The sequence below is a fragment of the Schistocerca americana genome, chromosome 6 (genome assembly GCF_021461395.2).
Source record: "Schistocerca americana isolate TAMUIC-IGC-003095 chromosome 6, iqSchAmer2.1, whole genome shotgun sequence".
NCBI lineage: Eukaryota > Metazoa > Arthropoda > Insecta > Orthoptera > Acrididae > Schistocerca > Schistocerca americana.
In genome coordinates, this window is record NC_060124.1 from 222,902,738 (window position 1) to 222,912,347 (window position 9,610).

At 40.2% G+C, this 9,610-nt stretch overlaps 1 pseudogene; it reads left to right on the forward strand.

The window, feature by feature from the left end:
• The first annotated feature begins 284 nt into the window (after nucleotides 1-284).
• LOC124621208 lies at nucleotides 285-402 on the forward strand (annotated as a pseudogene).
• The last annotated feature ends 9,208 nt before the right edge of the window (nucleotides 403-9,610 follow it).

Genomic DNA, 9,610 nt, shown 5'->3' on the forward strand with positions numbered 1-9,610 from the left:
GCTTACTTCTGCAATCCTGTCAAGCACTTGAAGACTCTCTGTTCTACTTTGTTTGAAAAATGTGACAACATGCTATTAAACAGGTGGTCATAATGTTTTCGCTTATTGGTGTATGTACATACTGTGTGGAAAACGAATAAAAAATCTAATGTCTTGCATACATGTACCCTAAAATGGACCACGTGACCTTACATGAGCGCACACTTACATAACTAAACGAAAAATAGCCCTATATTAATTTTAACATACATAATGTTATTTAATGTGTGCCAAAGAATGAGACAGGCAACGGCCTCGCCGCAGTGGATACACCGGTTCCCATCAGATCACCAAAGTTAAGCGCTTTCGGATGTGGTCGGCACTTGGACGGGTGACCATCCGGGCTGCCACGCGCTGTTGCCATTTTTCAGGGTGCACTCAGCCTCGTGATGCGAATTAAGGAGCTACTCGACCGAATAGTAGCGGCTCTGGTCACAGAAAACCATCTTAACAACTGGGAGAGCGGTGTGCTGACCACATGGCCCTCCTATCCACATCCTCAGCTGGGGATGACATGGCGGTCGGATGGTCACTATGTGCCACTTGTGGCCTGAAGATGGAGTGTTTAAAGAATGAGACAAGCGACTTGCAGACACAGATGACTGAACAGAAATTGGATATTGATTCTCACATCCATGTAGCAGCAAGCTACAGTGTGTGTTCTTTTATCCGCAAACTATGCGCTTTTTGCTTAATGATTTCCCTTGCCAAGCAGTACGATTATCTGACTAACTTCAGAGTTTAAGCGACTTGCTTAAGACATACCTTTTCAGTTCACAAGCAAAGATAAAGCTACTTATTGATACCTGACACATGTTGTTCCATATTGGCCCTGCTCTTTTATAACGACAGTAGCTGTTCACGGCGTAAGTCTCTGACCAGTTGCTACGTACTTGAAAGACACCTTCCCTCAAGGAGGCAGTGAGGTGGCGCTGCGGAGCATATATGGACGCACGCAGCATGCTCGGAGCGTCTGGTCTTGTCGGCGAACTGTGTAGAGTTTTGGGTCCACTGTTACCATGGACATTTTGATATCCCTGTGGGCTGAACACTGAGTGAACTCGGCAGCCTGGCTTGAGGTGTATGTTGTTGGCACCAAGACGCCGGTTGAATTTCAGACTGTCAGCCACTCAACCATTTGGAGGAAGCATAATTGGGTTGGGGATTCGTTCACCTTAGGACCGAGGATTTTACAGTGAGTGCCCATTTCCAGCTGTTGTTGCTGTGGTCTTCAGTCCAAGACTGTTTTGATCCTGCTCTCCGTGCTACTCTATGATTTGCAAGCCTTTTCATCTCCGAGTAACTACTTCAAACTACATCATTCTGAATCTGGTTGCTGTATTCATCTCATGGTCTCCCTCAACGATATATATCTCCCACTCTTCCCTCTGATACTAAATTGGTGATCCCTTGATGCCTCAGAATGTGTCCTATCATCTGAACCCTTCTTGTAGTCAGGTTGTGCTACAAACTTCCTTTCTCCCTAGTTCCGTACAGTACCTCCTCATTAATTACAAGAACTACCCATCTAATCTTCAGCATTCTTTTGTACCACAAAATTTCAAAAGCTTCTATTCTCTTCTTGCCTAAACTGTTTATTGTCCATGTTTCACATCCATACGTGGCTACATTCCGTACAAATACTTTCAGAAAAGACTTCCTGATACTTAAATCTTTACTCGACATTAACAAATTTCTCTTCTACATTTATTTTGCTGCCCAAATAGCAAGACTCATCTACTAATTTAAGTGTCTCATTTCCTAATCTAATTCCCTTAGCATTACCTGATTTCATTCGACTATATCCCATTACCCTCATTTAGCGTTTCTTATACCCTCCTTTCAAGACACTGTCCATTCCGTTCAACCTTTCTTCCAAGTCCTTTGTTGTCTATAACAGAAGTACAATGTTATCGGCAAACCTCAAAGTTCTTGTTTCTTCTTCCTAAACTCAACTCCTACTCCAAATTTTTCTTTTTTTTTCTGCTTCCTCAATATACAGACTGAATAAAATCAGGGATAGGCTACAACCCTCTCTCACTCCCTTCTCAATCACTGCTTCCCTTTCATGCCCCTCGACTCTTATAACTCCTATCTGACTTCTGTACAAATTGTAAATAACCTCTCGCTCCCCGTATTTTACCCCCGCCACCTTCACTGTTTTGCCCACTGTCCCAAGTCAACCAGCCAATCAACCAACCAACCAATCAACCAATCTGCCACCTTTAGATTTTAAAATAGAGAGTATTCCAGTCAACGTTGTCAAAAGCTTTCCCTAAGTCTACACATGCTATAAATGTAGGTTTGCCTATATTTAATACATCCTCTAAGATAAGTCATAAGGTCGGTATTACCTCACGTGTTCCTACATTTCTTTGAAATCCAAATTGATCTCTCCCGAGGTCGGGTTCTACCAGGTTTCCTCTCTTCAGTAAAGAATTCGTGTTAGTATTTTGCAACCGTGACTCATTAAACAGATAGTTCGGCAAAACCTGTCAGCACCTGTTTTCTTCGGAATTGGAATTATTATAATCTTCTTGACGTCTGAGGGTATGCCGCCTGTCTCACACATCTTGCCGACCAGATGGGAGAGTTTTGACATGGCTGGCTCTGCCAACGCTGTTGGTTGTTCAAATGGAACGTCGTCTACTCCTGAGGCGTTATTTCGACTTAGTCTTCCAATGCTCTGTCAAATTCTTGGCGCAGTATCATATCCACCATCTCATCTTCATCTACGTCCTCTTCCATTTCCGTAACATTGCTCTCAAGTACAAATCACTTGTGTAGACCCTCTATATACTCCTTCCACCTTCCCGCTTTCCCTTCTTTGCTCAGGAATTGTTTTCCATCTGAGCTGTTGATTTCATGCAAGTTGGTCTCTTTTCTCCAAAGGTCTCTTTAATTTTCTTGTAGGCGGCATCTATCTTTCCCCTAGTGACATATGCTTTTAAAGCCTTACATTTGTCTAACCATTCCTGCTTAGTCATTTTGCCGTTCAGTCAATCTAATTTTTTAGGCGTTTGCATTCCCTTTTGCCTGCTTCATTTACAGCATTTTTATATTTTCTCTTTTCATCAGTTAAATTCAGTGTCTCTTGTGGTGTCTAAGGGTTTGTACTAGCTCTCGTATTTTTACCTACTTGATCCTCTGCTACCCATTCTTCTTCTGAAGTATTCCTTTCCACTGTTCTTGTCAATCGTCTCGTAATGTTTCCTCTGAAACTCTCTACAACCTCTAGCTGCTTCAGTTTATCCAGATCTCACCTCCTTAATTTCCTACCTTTTTGCAGTTTCTTTAGTTTTGGTCTACAGTTCATAATCAATAAATTGTGACCAGTGTCCACATCTGGCCCAGGGCATGTCTTACGTTTAAAATCTGGTTCCGAAACCTCTGTCTTACCATTATGTAATCAATCTGAAACCTTACGGCGTCTCCAGGTCTCCTCCAAGTGTACACATTCTTTCACAATTCTTAAACTGTCAACCATGATTAAATTATGCTCTGTGCAAAATTCTGCCTGGATGATACCTCTTTCATTCCTTTCCCCCAGTTTGCCTACTATGTGTCCTTCTCTTTCTTTTCTTACTATCGAATCTCCGTCCCCCATGTCCATTAAATTTTGTCTTCCTTAACTATCTCAGAAATTTACCTCATCATGCATTTATTCAGTGTATGGGGCGGAGGCGCATTAACAGCTATGAGCACAAGTTCTGAACTTGATAAACAAGTGTTGTGGTCTTGTGCATCTTGATTAACTTCCTATTTTTTGACCTATACTGCGTGTGTGGGGTGGGGGTGGGGGTAAGCTTGCATTCGTTTGTCCTGTACTGGGCCATTTCTAGCAATTTGAGCGCATTTCGCGATTTTGGTGAACGTGGGCAAGTCGTTAAATTTACTATTGGCAGCTTTGACATTCTATTGTCACACTGCCGAGTGACGTGGCTTGTTAGTGTCTGTACAAGCTCTGCATATTCATTTTGTCTGTGAAGCTGCATGCTCAAGTAAGTGCTCTAAAACTTCCTTGGAGTTTGTGTTTCTTGTGCTCGCCAACCTTGTCCTACTCGGGCGCACCTATTTTATTATTTCACAGGTGCTAGGATGATTGAAGTTTGTATGTTGTAGGGGAGCTACTAGTTTTTTCGTAATTATTGTCGTTTTGAATTCAAGAGGGAGCCCGGAAACAGCCCTTCATTTATTGTCCTGTGTGTCTCTGAGTGGAACTAAATTCACAGCTAACAAAAAGGCACAGAAGAGCACAACAGGTACGTCGTGGTTGTATTTAATGCTTTATGCACCGTTGGACAGAGGACTCTTACGTCTTTGTGAGACAGCTGGCCAGCTAATTTCATACTTAAGCTGGTGTATTCTGATGTATTTAGTGTCCATATTGCTGGCTAAACAGCCATTAACTATTTTAATTGCTAATTACTCTAATGGAGCATTAGGTTAATCTAGTTGCCTCAAGGCGGTTCTATTCTAATGTTTTTTATAAATGCATTTTAACCATCAGCTATTACTTTCCCCATTAGTCGTCTACCGGTTTCGGTTATTAACCATGATCCAGGATATAGGGCATAGTACATCAATTAAAAGCATATGATATTCCTTTGAATTATCGAAATTATCCAGTGAAATTGTACAAACACCTGACGTAATTTGTCTTAGATTACTGACAGTCGTATCTCATGTGAAACAGACAGACAGATTTGTCTGTTGGACATGAGATGTGACTGTCAGTAATCTAAGACAAATTATATCTATTGTTTGTACACTTATACTGTATAATTTATATACTGTTCAGGCTCAAAGGAATATGGGATGCTTTTAACTAATCTGTTGCACACTACATCCTGGATGATGTTTAATAACCGAATTCGGCAGATGATTACTGGGACAAATAAACAGTTGCTGATTAAAACGCATTTTATGAAATACTTTACTGCTGCCGAACCTCACCTTGTGAAAACTTTTAATTTCACTGCTGTGCTGGAAGGTGATCTTTTGCTAGAGTATCATGTAGTGCTCACACTGAATTTTATGTGATTCTTGTTGATGTGAATGACTGTTACTAAACTTAGTTTTTAATGGCCATTGATGTAGAGTCCTTTTGATAAAGCTATTTGTGAAAATCTTTGGTGACAACATCGAGAGGTGGCTGCTGGTATATTATTACATTTGCCGACGGCAGAGTGTTTAATTGAAAATCATTTTCACGTTCGTAATGGGCGACACATGGCCCTAAGTTCAGTATTCTGTGTATGTTTAACATTTTGAAAGCTCTCACTTGTTACAAACATTTCATTGCCCGTCGGCCGGGAATTTAACTGGGTTAAAAAAACTGTAAAATGTACCCCGGCATCAGCGCGTTTGGATTAACATTACAGGCATTTGTTGGTGTGAATTCTTGTATTCTACCGAGCTGTTCCGTAACAAACTGATTGGGCCTAGGCCACTAATTTATTTCTTCAACATTATTGTCATCACTGTTATCACTTGACCTGAAGCTCTTGATCGCAAATTGCTAATGTTTTCTTGACTTGTTTCGTACTTTATGCGCTGCCGTAACTGTACAACTGTTCTGTGCTTCTAAAACTTTGAAAACTGTACCCCACTGTTTTGAATTGTCCACCTTAATTTTTATCCTTTGCTGTTAACAGAGTGTTTTGTTGAAGAGATAATAAATTGTTATTTATGGAAATACGACTTAATTTGCCCAATACCTCACCACAACCCAACCAGCTCCTTACCACGTCAGTGTCTACAGCAGACAACTTTTTAACTGTTAGATCCACATCCAAAAGTGTGTATTGTGCAGTGTCAGAAATTATTCTCTTATAGCAATTACAATTATAAATAAAATAGTCTCCGGCTGGAAAGATGGTTTATAATTTCTTTATGGTATAATCGATTGCATCTTCAGATGCAGCTGTACACACTGCAAAATATTCCTAAAACTATGTTACGTTAATGCGCATACACCGTAACAGCATATCTCGTACTTATAGCATATTTTGCAAGTTGCCAGATCTACCAGTCGTAAGATCAAATTAATGTTCTTGTGCTTACGTCAGAATATGTATGAAATTACAATTACTCATAGTCATGAGCAGATATTAGGCCAGTAATATTTTCTATCTTTGAAATGTTAATTTCATTATACACTGACGGTTATCAGTTTACGGCTTGAATGAAATCAGTATGCCACTCTCTACAAGCAATAAACATTTGTGGCGCTGAAAGCAAAACTCTATAATGCAAACGAATGAATGTTAATGTAAAATGGTCTGAAGTTTAAATTAGGTGAATGTGCTCCCGTGATAACATCATAGGATGAAACTCTAGTTGCTAAAATCGCTAGAGGGACTGATGACCCTGTAGTTTGGTCCCTTTCTCTCCAAACCAACCAACCAACCAAAATCATTAGAATTGTCCTGTTTCAAACGTGGTGTGATTACTTATAATCGAATACAAAATACTAATGCAATAGTACTTTCTATATTATGTGTAAACGTCGTCATGTGATGGTGGCAGCCAAATTTAGATTCAAAATTAAGGAACATTTACGGCGGTAATGTCCTCTCTATAAACATAACCCATTTATGGAATTGAAACTTTTATGATAAAACTGAGTGAACATTATTCTAGAAGGGACCCCCAAGACTTGTGCTAAAAGATGAGTAACTGTTAGAACTTGAAAGGTGAATAATCACCAGGAAGTATTTTTCAGTAGACCGTAGAGTTATCTTTTGCTATCTAGTCTGTACATAACCTGAATCAGAAAGGCACTGGGGCGTCGTTACAGAGGTATTCGGATATTCTGATAATCACTGATTTGCCAAAACAGAAGGATCGGAATTTGTTACCCACTGTAGGTAAATAATGGTACCTCATTTCCATGGAAGCTATCTGGTGAATCTAGTACACCGTGTGGTACATGTAGCGGCCAAGTGAAGTAAAACTGCGTAACTATGTCATACAACACTGATAGAGACGCATTATCTCATCGGTATTCGAAACTGTACACGTTTCAGTGGTACAAATGCATCGTCAATATAGGTCATATACTGAAGTAATGGTGTTATCTGCAACTCTGTAAGAGGTCCATGACTAAGGAATTTATTGCTACTGCACTCGATCAGATGTAATTTCGGTGGATTGCTCACGCGCTGCCTGCAATATGTAAGCTACAATAGAATCGCAGACCAGAGAGTAGTGTTGGCTGCAGTAGTAGTAGTAGCTCGCAGTCAGGCGGTTGGGGCCGGTCGTGCAGAGCGATGGCGGTGCCTGAGCGATGTAGTATAAGGTAAAACCAAAAATTACTATTTGTAGCCGCGTGCATGTGCAATTTTTAACAACTGATTTTGTACTATTGTTATATCAAGTCCCAAGTAAATGTTAAAAAAATCTTTTAATAATAATCTTCCTTATAAAAATAACTTTCGACAATCATTCATCTGAATTTAAAGATTTTACTAATTTCTCCTATCCAAGGTCATCCCGATTATCGTAAAGAAAAATCAGTTGTTTCTTTTTACACATGACAAATCTAGCGGCCAGCATTACACTGGGCTTTGCCAGATATATACGAGTTATCCAGCGACTTCTTTGAGGTAAGAATTTTCAATTTATTCAGAATGATTTTTCAGGGCCATGACGCAGCATTGCTGACGTCAGATTTACCAGTTTAGGTTCACATTTAGTTAATTATTGAAAGGTTATATATGAGTCACATTTTCATTGGGAGGTTAGTCACATTTTTACTGCGAGGTTACGGAAGTAAATTTTTCCCGAGGGCATGCAGCTTTACTGTATGATTACATGATGATGGCGTCCTCTTGGGTAAAATATTCCGGAGGTAAAATAGTCCCCCATTCGGATCTCCGGGCGGGGACTACTCAAGAGGATGTCGTTATCAGGAGAAAGAAAACCGGCGTTCTACGGATCGGAGCGTGGAATGTCAGAACCCTTAATCGGGCAGGTAGGTTAGAAAATTTAAAAAGGGAAATGGATAGGTTGAAGTTAGATATAGTGGGAATTAGTGAAGTTCGGTGGCAGGAGGAACAAGACTTCTGGTCAGGTGACTACAGGGTTATAAACACAAAATCAAATAGGGGTAATGCAGGAGTAGGTTTAATATTGAATAGGAAAATAGGAATGCGGGTAAGCTACTACAAACAGCATAGTGAACGCATTATTGTGGCCACGATAGATACGAAGCCCACACCTACTACAGTAGTACAAGTTTATATGCCAACTAGCTCTGCAGATGACGAAGAAATTGAAGAAATGTATGATGAAATAAAAGAAATTATTCAGATTGTGAAGGGAGACGAAAATTTAATAGTCATGGGTGACTGGAATTCGAGTGTAGGAAAAGGGAGAGAAGGAAACATAGTAGGTGAATATGGATTGGGGGACAGAAATGAAAGAGGAAGCCGCCTGGTAGAATTTTGCACAGAGCACAACATAATCATAACTAACACTTGGTTTAAGAATCATGAAAGAAGGTTGTATACATGGAAGAACCCTGGAGATACTAAAAGGTATCAGATAGATTATATAATGGTAAGACAGAGATTTAGGAACCAGGTTTTAAATTGTAAGACATTTCCAGGGGCAGATGTGGACTCTGACCACAATCTATTGGTTATGACCTGTAGATTAAAACTGAAGAAGCTGCAAAAAGGTGGGAATTTAAGGAGATGGGACCTGGATAAACTAAAAGAACCGGAGGTTGTACAGAGATTCAGGGAGAGCATAAGGGAGCAATTGACAGGAATGGGGGAAACAAATACAGTAGAAGAAGAATGGGTAGCTTTGAGGGATGAAGTAGTGAAGGCAGCAGAGGATCAAGTAGGTAAAAAGACGAGGGCTAGTAGAAATCCTTGGGTAACAGAAGAAATATTGAATTTAATTGATGAAAGGAGGAAATATAAAAATGCAGTAAGTGAAACAGGCAAAAAGGAATACAAACGTCTCAAAAATGAGATCGACAGGAAGTGCAAAATGGCTAAGCAGGGATGGCTAGAGGACAAATGTAAGGATGTAGAGGCCTATCTCACTAGGGGTAAGATAGATACCGCCTACAGGAAAATTAAAGAGACCTTTGGAGATAAGAGAACGACTTGTATGAATATCAAGAGCTCCGATGGAAACCCAGTTCTAAGCAAAGAAGGGAAAGCAGAAAGGTGGAAGGAGTATATAGAGGGCCTATACAAGGGCAATGTACTTGAGGACAATATTATGGAAATGGAAGAGGATGTAGATGAAGATGAAATGGGAGATATGATACTGCGTGAAGAGTTTGACAGAGCACTGAAAGACCTGAGTCGAAACAAGGCCCCCGGAGTAGACAATATTCCATTGGAACTACTGACGGCCGTGGGAGAGCCAGTCCTGACAAAACTCTACCATCTGGTGAGCAAGATGTATGAAACAGGCGAAATACCCTCAGACTTCAAGAAGAATATAATAATTCCAATCCCAAAGAAAGCAGGTGTTGACAGATGTGAAAATTACCGAACTATCAGCTTAATAAGTCACAGCTGCAAAATACTAACACGAATTCTTT